This window comes from Petromyzon marinus, chromosome 51, assembly GCF_048934315.1.
Source record: "Petromyzon marinus isolate PM22_M1 ecotype Great Lakes invasive population chromosome 51, UKy_Petmar_22M1.pri1.0, whole genome shotgun sequence".
Taxonomy (NCBI): domain Eukaryota; kingdom Metazoa; phylum Chordata; class Hyperoartia; order Petromyzontiformes; family Petromyzontidae; genus Petromyzon; species Petromyzon marinus.
The window spans coordinates 6753262-6765994 of NC_133717.1; positions in this window are offsets into that span (position 1 = coordinate 6753262).

Here is a 12733-nt window from a genome sequence, read left to right on the forward strand (position 1 = left end):
CCGGGTTCAGAAGACTGCTACCGAGTTCAGAAGACCTCTACCGAGTTCAGCAGACTTCTACCGAGTTCAGAAGATTTCTACCGAGTTCAAAAGACTTCTACCTGGTACAAAATACTTTTATTATTTCCACGCTTTTATTTAACTCACTCTGTTGTCCTGGAGTCGTGGAGTTCTTCCATTACTAGTACGGTACATTTCATTAAGGCGTGTTTTAAAAAAAAACATTTGAAATATTACTTATTGGGTGCAGAAGGTGACTACCGGATCCAAATAAATGAAACTATGAAAACTATGACACTATAAGATATCTTGATTTAAAGCTTTCGTGACTGCAGTAATTCATATTCTTGGTTCATTCGTGAACACAAAGCAGACCTTAAACACGCTAGGACCAACACCTCGGCCGTGGCAGATCACTGTTATAATTCAGTAGGCTCACATGACATTGACTTCTCCAAGACAGAGGTTCTCTGCAAGCCATCTGGCTACCATGAAAGATTCGTTCATGAGGCTATCCACATATACAAACACAGAGACAATTTCAACCGAGAAGATGGATTCTGGCTTAGCAATCATTGGAAGGATTTGATCAACCATTTCGGGTCTTAATTGATTGTTTACGGTGGCTTTCAGACAGCATACATTAATTTTTCGTCTCCCCCCTCCTCTTTTCCGAACATAGATGGACTAGTCCTTCTAAATAAACTGTCAAATCGCTATCCGTGGTGCTAACGTTTAAAAATAAATAACTACAAACCGCCACTTCTTTCAAATGTTCTTGCCGTTGTTTTTCACACCTGATGATGACTGTTTGTGTTACAGTCGAAACGTCGATTTAAAGCTTTCGTGACTGCAGTAAAAATTTATGCAAACCGACACACCTGAAGACGACCGTTTGTGTTATGGTCGAAACGTCGTGAGAATTTTGTATTGTTTTATATATTTTATTATTTTATTGTTTCCCTTCAACGTGACTTTACCGAAAGAACTAAGAATATAGTCGAAACGTCGTGAGAATTTTATTGTTTTATATATTTTATTATTTTATTGTTTACCTTCAACATGACTTTACCGAAAGAACCAAGAATATAAGATATCTACCGGATTGAGAATACCTCTATCGGGTTCAGAATGCTTCTGCCAGGATTAGAAGAAGTCTACCGGGTTCAGAAGACTTCTACCGGGTTACCTCGCTTAGCGCTCATGATGCGTTCCTAGAGGAGTGAACGGCGCTAATCGAATCAACGCTAAAACGAGCCATTATACCATTGTTTATCTGGAGATGCTTTTCTGACGGCGTTATTTCCTACGTGTGAGCAATACTGGAGGGCTTCATTGCGGTATCGGTAATTCCGCTCGTGATAGAGATGGTAAACATTTAAAAAAAATCTAACATTAGTCAATATTATGTACTCTACTCAGTTTCAGTTTCATTTATTAGGTATAGCCCTGTGAGCCATTCGGCTCTTGAATCGGGTGCGACCGCAAACAAACACAAACATGAACAAGAAACGTCTTAAAGTGACTACACGCAACAGAAAAATCCAGGAAAAAACAGCAAAGTCTTCCAGAAAAAACACCGCATTTCAACGCTGTGTGCAAAAATCCCGGTGGGATGCAAGTCAAACAATAACAACCACAAGACCATTTAGATTAAAGTTATCAGGCTAACTCTGTACTACAACAAACAAACACGGCTAAACCAAAACGTTTTCGAAATCACCAAAATAAAGCTATGAAAAACAATGCAACAGTGATCATAGGAACTGTGATTGAAATTTAACAATAAATTTAACAAATGTAACAATAAACGATATACAAAACATGTACGACCAAACTTTGCAGCCATATAGCTGGCTACTCATTAGCGCATTCAAGACAGCGGTGGCAAGCGAGGTTGGAGCTTCTGCGCTCTCAACCCTACTGAACGTCTCTGAAAAAGAGCTTTAGAGGTCTTCGGATTCCTCCTGCAGTCGAAATAAAGATTCTGATTCCGACTCCGGGTCTCTGTGAGATGGAGCCTAAAACCTCCATATCCCGGTCTCGTGAGTTCTCGACTGCGTGAATTCACGGGGCTTCTTGCACCGACCACCAATGTGCTCGTCAGGGACCGTCCATAAATGACGTCACGCACCTGGGGGGGGGGGGGGGTGGTCAGACAATTGTGACGATGTGTGACGGGACGTTGAAGCGCTGTCGTCCATGACAGTTCTGTTCCTTCACCTGAAGAAGGCTACTTGTGTTGTGGCCGAAACGTCGTGAGAATTTTATTTTATTATGTTTTATTTTTATTATTTTATTTCCATTCTACGTTATTACTTTACCGAAAGAACCAAGAATATGAATCCCTGCAGTCACGAAAGCTTTAAATCGAAATTCAACACGATCTACTTATATTCATATTCTTAGCTCTTTGTGTAAAGTCACGTTGAAGGGAAACAATAAAATAATAAAATATATATAAAACAAAAAAATTCTCACGACGTTTCGACCATAACACAAACGGTCATCATCAGGTGTGAAAACCAACGGCTACTTAATTAAATAGACTTTTAACAAATGTTTTCTCCTACAACATCAGAGCGCAGCGCCACATTAAATACGCAACTACAATGACAACAGTTTAAAGCGATTTGAAGCATGTTACATTTTCAAAATGGAAATATGTTTTTTTTGGGGGGGGCGGGGGCATAGCTTTGTGACGTCATATTTGAGGGGGGTGGGGGGGGTCTGACTTTTTCTGACGCCGTGTGACGAGGAGGAGGGATTGGGGGGGGTCAAAAATCGTCCAAAATCTCGTGACGTCATATATGGACGGCCCCTCAGGAGGAGAAAGCCGTGGCGCATCTCCCGAAGATGCCCCGCAGCACCACGAGGTCAGGGGCGGTGGCCTGGACCCAATATTGGGGAGAAGACCGAGGAGCAGACGTCGAAAAAGGAACGGACACAGGTCGGAAGAGTTTCGATTTAAAGCTTCCGCGAGTGCAAGGGGATTCATATCCTTGGGTTCTTTCGGTAAAGTCACGTAGAAGGGGAAATAATGAACTGATTAAAATAAAACGATGAAATCATCACGATGTTTCGACTGCAACACAGGCAATCATCATCAGGTGTAAAACCCGCAGCAAGATTCACACCTGATGATGATGGTGATGACGATGATTGCTTGTGTTGCAATCGAAACGTCGTGAGAATTTAATTGTTTTTCTTTTTATTATTTTATTATTTCCTTTCTACGTGACCTTACCGAAATAACCAAGGCGGTCATGACGTTTGGGGGGAAATTATAACAAAATAGTCACCACAAATCGTGATAATCGAATCGCGGATGGTGGGGCGCTGGTTGACACGTGTGAGTGTGTCAGTGTTGAGTGTGTCAGTGTTGAGTGTGTCAGTGTTGAGTGTGTCAGTGTTGAGTGTGTTGAGTGTGTCAGTGTTGAGTGTGTCAGTGTTGAGTGTGTTGAGTGTGTCAGTGTTGAGTGTGTCAGTGTTGAGTGTGTCAGTGTTGAGTGTGTCAGTGTTGAGTGTGTCAGCGTTGAGTGTGTCAGTGTCGAGTGTGTCAGTGTTGAGTGTGTCAGTGTTGAGTGTGTTGAGTGTGTCAGTGTTGAGTGTGTCAGTGTTGAGTGTGTCAGTGTTGAGTGTGTTGAGTGTATCAGTTTTGAGTGTGTCAATGTTGAGTGTGTCAGTGTTGAGTGTGTTGAGTGTGTCAGTGTTGAGTGTGTCAGTGTTGAGTGTCAGTGTTGAGTGTGTTGAGTGTGTCAATGTTGAGTGTGTCAGTGTTGAGACGGAGTGTCAGTGTTGAGTGTGTCAATGTCGAGTGTGTTAGTGTTGAGTGTCAGTGTTGAGTGTGTTGAGTGTCAGTGTTGAGTGTGTCAGTGTTGAGTGTGTCAGTGTTGAGTGTCAGTGTTGAGTGTGTTGAGTGTGTCAGTGTTGAGTGTATTAGTGTTGAGTGTGTCAGTTTTGAGTGTGTCAGTGTTGAGTGTGTCAGTGTTGAGTGTGTCAGTGTTGAGTTTGTTGAGTGTGTCAGTGTTGAGTGTGTCAGTGTTGAGTGTGTTGAGTGTGTCAGTGTTGAGTGTGTCAGTGTTGAGTGTGTCAGTGTTGAGTGTGTTGAGTGTGTCAGTGTTGAGAGTGTCAGTGTTGAGTGTGTTGAGTGTGTCAATGTTGAGTGTGTCAGTGTTGAGACGGAGTGTCAGTGTTGAGTGTGTCAGTGTTGAGTGTGTTAGTGTTGAGTGTCAGTGTTGAGTGTGTTGAGTGTCAGTGTTGAGTGTGTCAGTGTTGAGTGTGTCAGTGTTGAGTGTGTCAGTGTTGAGTATGTTGAGTGTCAGCGTTGAATGTGTCAGTGTTGAGTGTGTCAGTGTTGAGTGTGTCAGTGTTGAGTGTCAGTGTTGAGTGTGTTGAGTGTGTCAGTGTTGAGTGTGTCAGTGTTGAGTGTGTCAGTGTTGAGTGTGTTGAGTGTGTCAGTGTTGAGTGTGTCAGTTTTGAGTGTCAGTGTTGAGTCTGTTGAGTGTGTCAGTGTTGAGTGTGTTGAGTGTGTCAGTGTTGAGTGTCAGTGTCGAGTGTGTTGAGTGTGTCAGTGTTGAGTGTGTCAGTGTTGAGTGTGTCAGTGTTGAGTGTGTTGAGTGTGTCAGTGTTGAGTGTGTCAGTGTTGAGTGTGTCAGTGTTGAGTGTGTTGAGTGTGTCAGTGTTGAGTGTGTTGAGTGTGTCAGTGTTGAGTGTCAGTGTTGAGTCTGTTGAGTGTGTTAGTGTTGAGTGTGTTGAGTGTCTCAGTGTTGAGTGTGTCAGTGTTGAGTTTGTTGAGTGTCAGTGTTGAGTGTGTCAGTGTTGAGTGTGTTGAGTGTGTCAGTGTTGAGTGTCAGTGTTGAGTATGTTGAGTTTGTCAGTGTTGAGTATGTCAGTGTTGAGTGTGTTGAGTGTGTCAGTGTTGAGTCTGTTGAGTGTTTCAGTGTTGAGTGTGTCAGTGTTGAGTGTGTTGAGTGTGTCAGTGTTGAGTGTGTCAGTTTTGAGTGTGTCAGTGTTGAGTGTGTCAGTGTTGAGTGTGTCAGTGTTGAGTTTGTTGAGTGTGTCAGTGTTGAGTGTGTCAGTGTTGAGTGTGTTGAGTGTGTCAGTGTTGAGTGTGTCAGTGTTGAGTGTGTCAGTGTTGAGTGTGTTGAGTGTGTCAGTGTTGAGAGTGTCAGTGTTGAGTGTGTTGAGTGTGTCAATGTTGAGTGTGTCAGTGTTGAGACGGAGTGTCAGTGTTGAGTGTGTCAGTGTTGAGTGTGTTAGTGTTGAGTGTCAGTGTTGAGTGTGTTGAGTGTCAGTGTTGAGTGTGTCAGTGTTGAGTGTGTCAGTGTTGAGTGTGTTGAGTGTCAGCGTTGAATGTGTCAGTGTTGAGTGTGTCAGTGTTGAGTGTGTCAGTGTTGAGTGTGTCAGTGTTGAGTGTGTTGAGTGTCAGCGTTGAATGTGTCAGTGTTGAGTGTGTCAGTGTTGAGTGTGTTAGTGTTGAGTGTCAGTGTTGAGTGTGTTGAGTGTCAGTGTTGAGTGTGTCAGTGTTGAGTGTGTCAGTGTTGAGTGTGTCAGTGTTGAGTGTGTTGAGTGTCAGCGTTGAATGTGTCAGTGTTGAGTGTGTCAGTGTTGAGTGTGTCAGTGTTGAGTGTCAGTGTTGAGTGTGTTGAGTGTGTCAGTGTTGAGTGTGTCAGTGTTGAGTGTGTCAGTGTTGAGTGTGTTGAGTGTGTCAGTGTTGAGTGTGTCAGTTTTGAGTGTCAGTGTTGAGTCTGTTGAGTGTGTCAGTGTTGAGTGTGTTGAGTGTGTCAGTGTTGAGTGTCAGTGTCGAGTGTGTTGAGTGTGTCAGTGTTGAGTGTGTCAGTGTTGAGTGTGTCAGTGTTGAGTGTGTTGAGTGTGTCAGTGTTGAGTGTGTCAGTGTTGAGTGTGTCAGTGTTGAGTGTGTTGAGTGTGTCAGTGTTGAGTGTGTTGAGTGTGTCAGTGTTGAGTGTCAGTGTTGAGTCTGTTGAGTGTGTCAGTGTTGAGTGTGTTGAGTGTCTCAGTGTTGAGTGTGTCAGTGTTGAGTTTGTTGAGTGTCAGTGTTGAGTGTGTCAGTGTTGAGTGTGTTGAGTGTGTCAGTGTTGAGTGTCAGTGTTGAGTATGTTGAGTTTGTCAGTGTTGAGTATGTCAGTGTTGAGTGTGTTGAGTGTGTCAGTGTTGAGTCTGTTGAGTGTTTCAGTGTTGAGTGTGTCAGTGTTGAGTGTGTTGAGTGTGTCAGTGTTGAGTGTGTCAGTGTTGAGTGTGTCAGTGTTGAGTGTGTTGAGTGTGTCAGTGTTGAGTGTGTCAGTGTTGAGTGTGTCAGTGTTGAGTGTGTCAGTGCTACATTTTCACCCGTGGCACGCCACTAGAGGCCGCTAAAGCGGGTGACAACTTTATTCCTTCACGATGCGTGAGCGCATCCGCCCAGCAACATCAACTCTCTCGTCTCCCACCCCGTGAATCCTTCACTCAGCACAACAACAACAACCACCATCACTACTGTGTGTGTGCAGTCTGTCCGCATAGGGAGATAGCAGCTCCAGCCAGTCAATAGAACCTTACCCCCACCCCGAATTATTGAAGAACGCGATACATCGATACATTCCTAATGGCCTTAAACTCATTCCCTCCGCTCCTCGCTGACTGCCCTCCCCCACTCCTCTCTCCACACTCTCCTTTATTCTCACTTCCCTCTCCTCCCCTCTAACTTCGTCTTCCTTCCTCTCCACCCACTGCCCCTTCTGTCCCTTCTCCTCCCGCCTCTCACGACGCTCTCTCCACTCTCCCCGTTCACCCAACCACTCTCCCTGCCTGTCGCTGGCCCTCTCCCGGCTCTCCTGTCTCCACACTCTCCCCCTGCCTTCTCTCTCTTCTCCTCCACACTCTCTCTCTCCCCTCCACACTCTCCTCCACACTCTCTCTCTCCTCCACACTCTCTCTCTCCTCCACACTCTCTCTCTCCCTTCCACACTCTCCCTTCTCCTCCACACTCTCTCTCCTCCACACTCTCCCTTCTCCTCCACACTCTCTCCCCTCCACACTCTCCCTTCTCCACACTCTCTCTCCTCCACACTCTCCCCTCCACACACTCTCTCTCCTCCACACTCTCTCTCCTCCACACTCTCTCCTCCACACTCTCTCTCCTCCACACTCTCCCCTCCACACACTCTCTCTCCTCCACACTCTCTCTCCTCCACACTCTCTCTCTCCTCCACACTCTCTCTCCCCTCCACACTCTCTCTCCTCCACACTCTCTCTCTCCTCCACACTCTCCTCCACACTCTCTCTCCTCCACTCTCTCTCTCTCCTCCACACTCTCTCTCCTCCACACTCTCTCTCTCCTCCACACTCTCTCTCCCCTCCACACTCTCTCTCTCCTCCACACTCTCTCTCTCCTCCACACTCTCTCCTCCACACTCTCCTCCACACTCTCTCTCTCCTCCACACTCTCTCTCTCCTCCACACTCTCCCCGTGCCCGTCCTCTGTGCGACAAGGGCAGAGCTATAAATAGAATCCGTGGCCATGGCGACGCGAGGTGATGTCACTGCGCAGCGCGCAAGACGCCACCGAGGAGGATGGTGACGATGGTGATGATCATCATTGTGATGATGGCCATCATCATCATCATCACGCTCGCATCATCATCATGATCATCATCATGGTCATCATTATGATGATCATGATGATGATCATGATGGTGGTGTGAGCGTGCGGGAGGGTGGTGTGCGTGTGGGGTGTATGATTGCTGGTAGTGTAAGTGGTGTGTGTGTATTCTGGTGGGGTGTATGATTGCTAGTAGTGTAAGTGGTGTGTGTATTCTGGTGGAGTGTATGATTGCTGGTAGTGTAAGTGGTGTGTGTGTATTCTGGTGGGGTGTATGATTGCTGGTAGTGTAGGTGGTGTGTGTGTATTCTGGTGGGGTGTATGATTGTTGACAGTGTAAGTGGTGTGTGTGTATTCTGGTGGGGTGTATGATTGCTGGTAGTGTAAGTGGTGTGTGTATTCTGGTGGGGTGTATGATTGGTCGTAGTGTAGGTGGTGTGTGTATTCTGGTGGGGTGTATGATTGCTGGTAGTGTAGGTGGTGTGTGTATTCTGGTGGGGTGTATGATTGTTGACAGTGTAAGTGGTGTGTGTATTCTGGTGGGGTGTATGATTGCTGGTAGTGTAAGTGGTGTGTGTATTCTGGTGGGGTGTATGATTGGTGGTAGTGTAGGTGGTGTGTGTATTCTGGTGGGGTGTATGATTGCTGGTAGTGTAAGTGGTGTGTGTATTCTGGTGGGGTGTATGATTGCTGGTAGTGTAAATGGTGTGTGTGTATTCTGGTGGGGTGTATGATTGGTGGTAGTGTAAGTGGTGTGTGTGTATTCTGGTGGGGTGTATGATTGTTGACAGTGTAGGTGGTGTGTGTGTATTCTGGTGGGGTGTATGATTGGTGGTAGTGTAAGTGGTGTGTGTGTATTCTGGTGGGGTGTATGATTGCTGGTAGTGTAAGTGGTATGTGTGTGTGTATTCTGGTGGGGTGTATGATTGGTGGTAGTGTAAGTGGTGTGTGTGTATTCTGGTGGGGTGTATGATTGGTGGTAGTGTAAGTGGTGTGTGTGTATTCTGGTGGGGTGTATGATTGTTGACAGTGTAGGTGGTGTGTGTGTATTCTGGTGGGGTGTATGATTGGTGGTAGTGTAAGTGGTGTGTGTGTATTCTGGTGGGGTGTATGATTGCTGGTAGTGTAAGTGGTATGTGTGTGTGTATTCTGGTGGGGTGTATGATTGCTGGTAGTGTAGGTGGTGTGTGTGTATTCTGGTGGAGTGTATGATTGGTGGTAGTGTAAGTGGTGTGTGTGTATTCTGGTGGTGTGTATGATTGGTGGTAGTGTAAGTGGTGTGTGTGTGTGTATTCTGGTGGGGTGTATGATTGGTGGTAGTGTAAGTGTCGTGTGTGTGTGTATTCTGGTGGGGTGTGTGATTGCTGGTAGTGTAGGTGGTGTGTGTGTATTCTGGTGGGGTGTATGATTGTTGACAGTGTAAGTGGTGTGTGTGTATTCTGGTGGGGTGTATGATTGTTGACAGTGTAAGTGGTGTGTGTGTATTCTGGTGGGGTGTATGATTGCTGGTAGTGTAGGTGGTGTGTGTGTATTCTGGTGGGGTGTATGATTGCTGGTAGTGTAAGTGGTATGTGTGTGTGTATTCTGGTGGGGTGTGTGATTGCTGGTAGTGTAGGTGGTGTGTGTGTGTATTCTGGTGGGGTGTATGATTGTTGACAGTGTAAGTGGTGTGTGTGTATTCTGGTGGGGTGTATGATTGTTGACAGTGTAAGTGGTGTGTGTGTATTCTGGTGGGGTGTATGATTGCTGGTAGTGTAGGTGGTGTGTGTGTATTCTGGTGGGGTGTATGATTGCTGGTAGTGTAAGTGGTATGTGTGTGTGTATTCTGGTGGGGTGTATGATTGTTGACAGTGTAAGTGGTGTGTGTATTCTGGTGGGGTGTATGATTGCTGGTAGTGTAAGTGGTGTGTGTATTCTGGTGGGGTGTATGATTGCTGGCAGTGTGGGTGGTGTGTGTGTATTCTGGTGGGGTGTATGATTGCTGGTAGTGTAAGTGGTGTGTGTATTCTGGTGGGGTGTGTGATTGCTGGTAGTGTAGGTGGTGTGTGTATTCTGGTGGGGTGTATTATTGTTGACAGTGTAGGTGGGGTGTGTGTATTCTGGTGGGGTGTGTGATTGCTGGTAGTGTAGGTGGTGTGTGTGTATTCTGGTGGGGTGTATGATTGCTGGTACTGTAAGTGGTGTGTGTGTATTCTGGTGGGGTGTATGATTGCTGGTAGTGTAAATGGTGTGTGTGTGTATTCTGGTGGGGTGTATGATTGCTGGCAGTGTAAGTGGTGTGTGTGTGTATTCTGGTGGTGTGTATGATTGTTGACATTGTAGGTGGTGTGTGTGTGTATTCTGGTGGGGTGTATGATTGCTGGCAGTGTAAGTGGTGTGTGTGTATTCTGGTGGGGTGTATGATTGCTGGTAGTGTAAGTGGTGTGTGTATTCTGGTGGGGTGTGTGATTGCTGGTAGTGTAGGTGGTGTGTGTGTGTATTCTGGTGGGGTGTATTATTGTTGACAGTGTAGGTGGTTGTGTGTGTATTCTGGTGGGGTGTATGATTGCTGGCAGTGTAGGTGGTGTGTGTGTATTCTGGTGGGGTGTATGATTGCTGGCAGTTTAAGTGGTGTGTGTGTATTCTGGTGGGGTGTATGATTGCTGGTAGTGTAAGTGGTGTGTGTATTCTGGTGGGGTGTATGATTGCTGGCAGTGTGGGTGGTGTGTGTGTATTCTGGTGGGGTGTATGATTTCTGGTAGTGTAAGTGGTGTGTGTATTCTGGTGGGGTGTGTGATTGCTGGTAGTGTAGGTGGTGTGTGTATTCTGGTGGGGTGTATTATTGTTGACAGTGTAGGTGGTGTGTGTGTATTCTGGTGGGGTGTGTGATTGCTGGTAGTGTAGGTGGTGTGTGTGTATTCTGGTGGGGTGTATGATTGCTGGCAGTGTAAGTGGTGTGTGTGTGTGTATTCTGGTGGTGTGTATGATTGTTGACATTGTAGGTGGTGTGTGTGTGTATTCTGGTGGGGTGTATGATTGCTGGCAGTGTAAGTGGTGTGTGTGTATTCTGGTGGGGTGTATGATTGCTGGCAGTGTAGGTGGTGTGTGTGTATTCTGGTGGGGTGTATGATTGCTGGCAGTGTAAGTGGTGTGTGTGTATTCTGGTGGGGTGTATGATTGATGGTAGTGTAAGTGGTGTGTGTGTATTCTGGTGGGGTGTGTGATTGCTGATAGTGTAGGTGGTGTGTGTGTGTATTCTGGTGGGGTGTATTATTGTTGACAGTGTAGGTGGTTGTGTGTGTATTCTGGTGGGGTGTATGATTGCTGGCAGTGTAGGTGGTGAGTGTGTATTCTGGTGGGGTGTATGATTGCTGGCAGTTTAAGTGGTGTGTGTGTATTCTGGTGGGGGTATGATTGCTGGTAGTGTAGGTGGTGTGTGTGTATTCTTGTGCGGTGTATGTTTGCTGGTAGGGTAGGTGGTGTGTGTGTATTCTGGTGGGGTGTATGATTGCTGGTAGTGTAAGTGGTGTGTGTGTATTCTGGTGGGGTGTATGATTGCTGGCAGTGTAAGTGGTGTGTGTGTATTCTGGTGGGGTGTATGATTGCTGGTAGTGTAGGTGGTGTGTGTATTCTTGTGCGGTGTATGATTGCTGGCAGTGTAGGTGGTGTGTGTGTATTCTGGTGGGGTGTATGATTGCTGGCAGTGTAAGTGGTGTGTGTGTATTCTGTTGGGGTGTATGATTGCTGGTAGTGTAGGTGGTGTGTGTGTATTCTTGTGCGGTGTATGATTGCTGGCAGTGTAGGTGGTGTGTGTGTATTCTGGTGGGGTGTATGATTGCTGGTAGTGTAAGTGGTGTGTGTATTCTGGTGGGGTGTATGATTGCTGGTAGTGTAGGTGGTGTGTGTGTATTCTGGTGTTGTGTATTATTGTTGACAGTGTAGGTGGTTGTGTGTGTATTCTGGTGGGGTGTATGATTGCTGGCAGTGTAAGTGGTGTGTGTGTGTATTCTGGTGGGGTGTATGATTGCTAGCAGTGTAGGTGGTGTGTGTGTATTCTGGTGGGGTGTATGATTGCTGGCAGTGTAAGTGGTGTGTGTGTATTCTGGTGGGGTGTATGATTGCTGGTACTGTAAGTGGTGTGTGTGTATTCTGGTGGTGTGTATGATTGTTGACAGTGTAAGTGGTGTGTGTGTATTCTGGTGGGGTGTATGATTGCCTGCAGTGTAAGTGGTGTGTGTATTCTGGTGGGGTGTATGATTGCTGGTAGTGTAAGTGGTGTGTGTGTGTGTGTATATTCTGGTGGGGTGTATGATTGCTGGTAGTGTAAGTGGTGTGTGTGTGTGTATTCTGGTGGGGTGTATGATTGCTGGCAGTGTGAGTGATGTGTGTGTGGTGGTGTGTGTGTGTGGTGGTGTGTGCGTGGTGGAACGTCCTGAGCCGTAATCATTAACCCGAAGAATGCCGATGACCACACCACGCGGAACGCGTCCCATCTCGGATTCTCAACAGGGCTTCAGCGGGGACAGCGCATGCATGCCGCTATCAGCAGCAGCATGCACAACTGGCTGTTATAGGCGGCTATTGCGGGGCTACGTTGTGAGCAGCAGAGGGATGTGAGTGATGATGCAGTAACCATCGTGCCTTCCCTTGCCTTCACCGTCCTAAACGAAGCAGCCGTGGTGAAGTATGGTCACGTAGCACCCCGCTCACCCCGCGACCCTGCTCACACGGCGTGCGACGGCACTCCGTCATCCAGCAGTCGATTAGCAGAGGCGTGCGCGTGTGCTGTACTGGGTTAATGGTCACAGCAGTTGAGGCTCAAGTCTCAGAGCTACTTTTTGTGTTTAGTTTGCCGTCCTTTGCCCGCACCTCCGATGAGCACGTTTGGCTACGTACGGCGCGAAAGAAGTTCAACATTGTACATACATACAGCATAATACACGCGTAACCGTGTGATTCTCCGTGGTTTCCTGCCCGGTAGCGATGCATCTGACCGCGTGGTTATTTTAAGGAACGAGCCAGCAGCTTTCCACTGTTGCATTTTCTCTCGCCAGGAAACAAAAGATAAAGATCACCCGTATAGCCTTCACCGGGGCCGCTAAGGCAAGTGCTGTTAACGAGTGCCACCTATTAAGGTCGGCACGGCGCACGCTT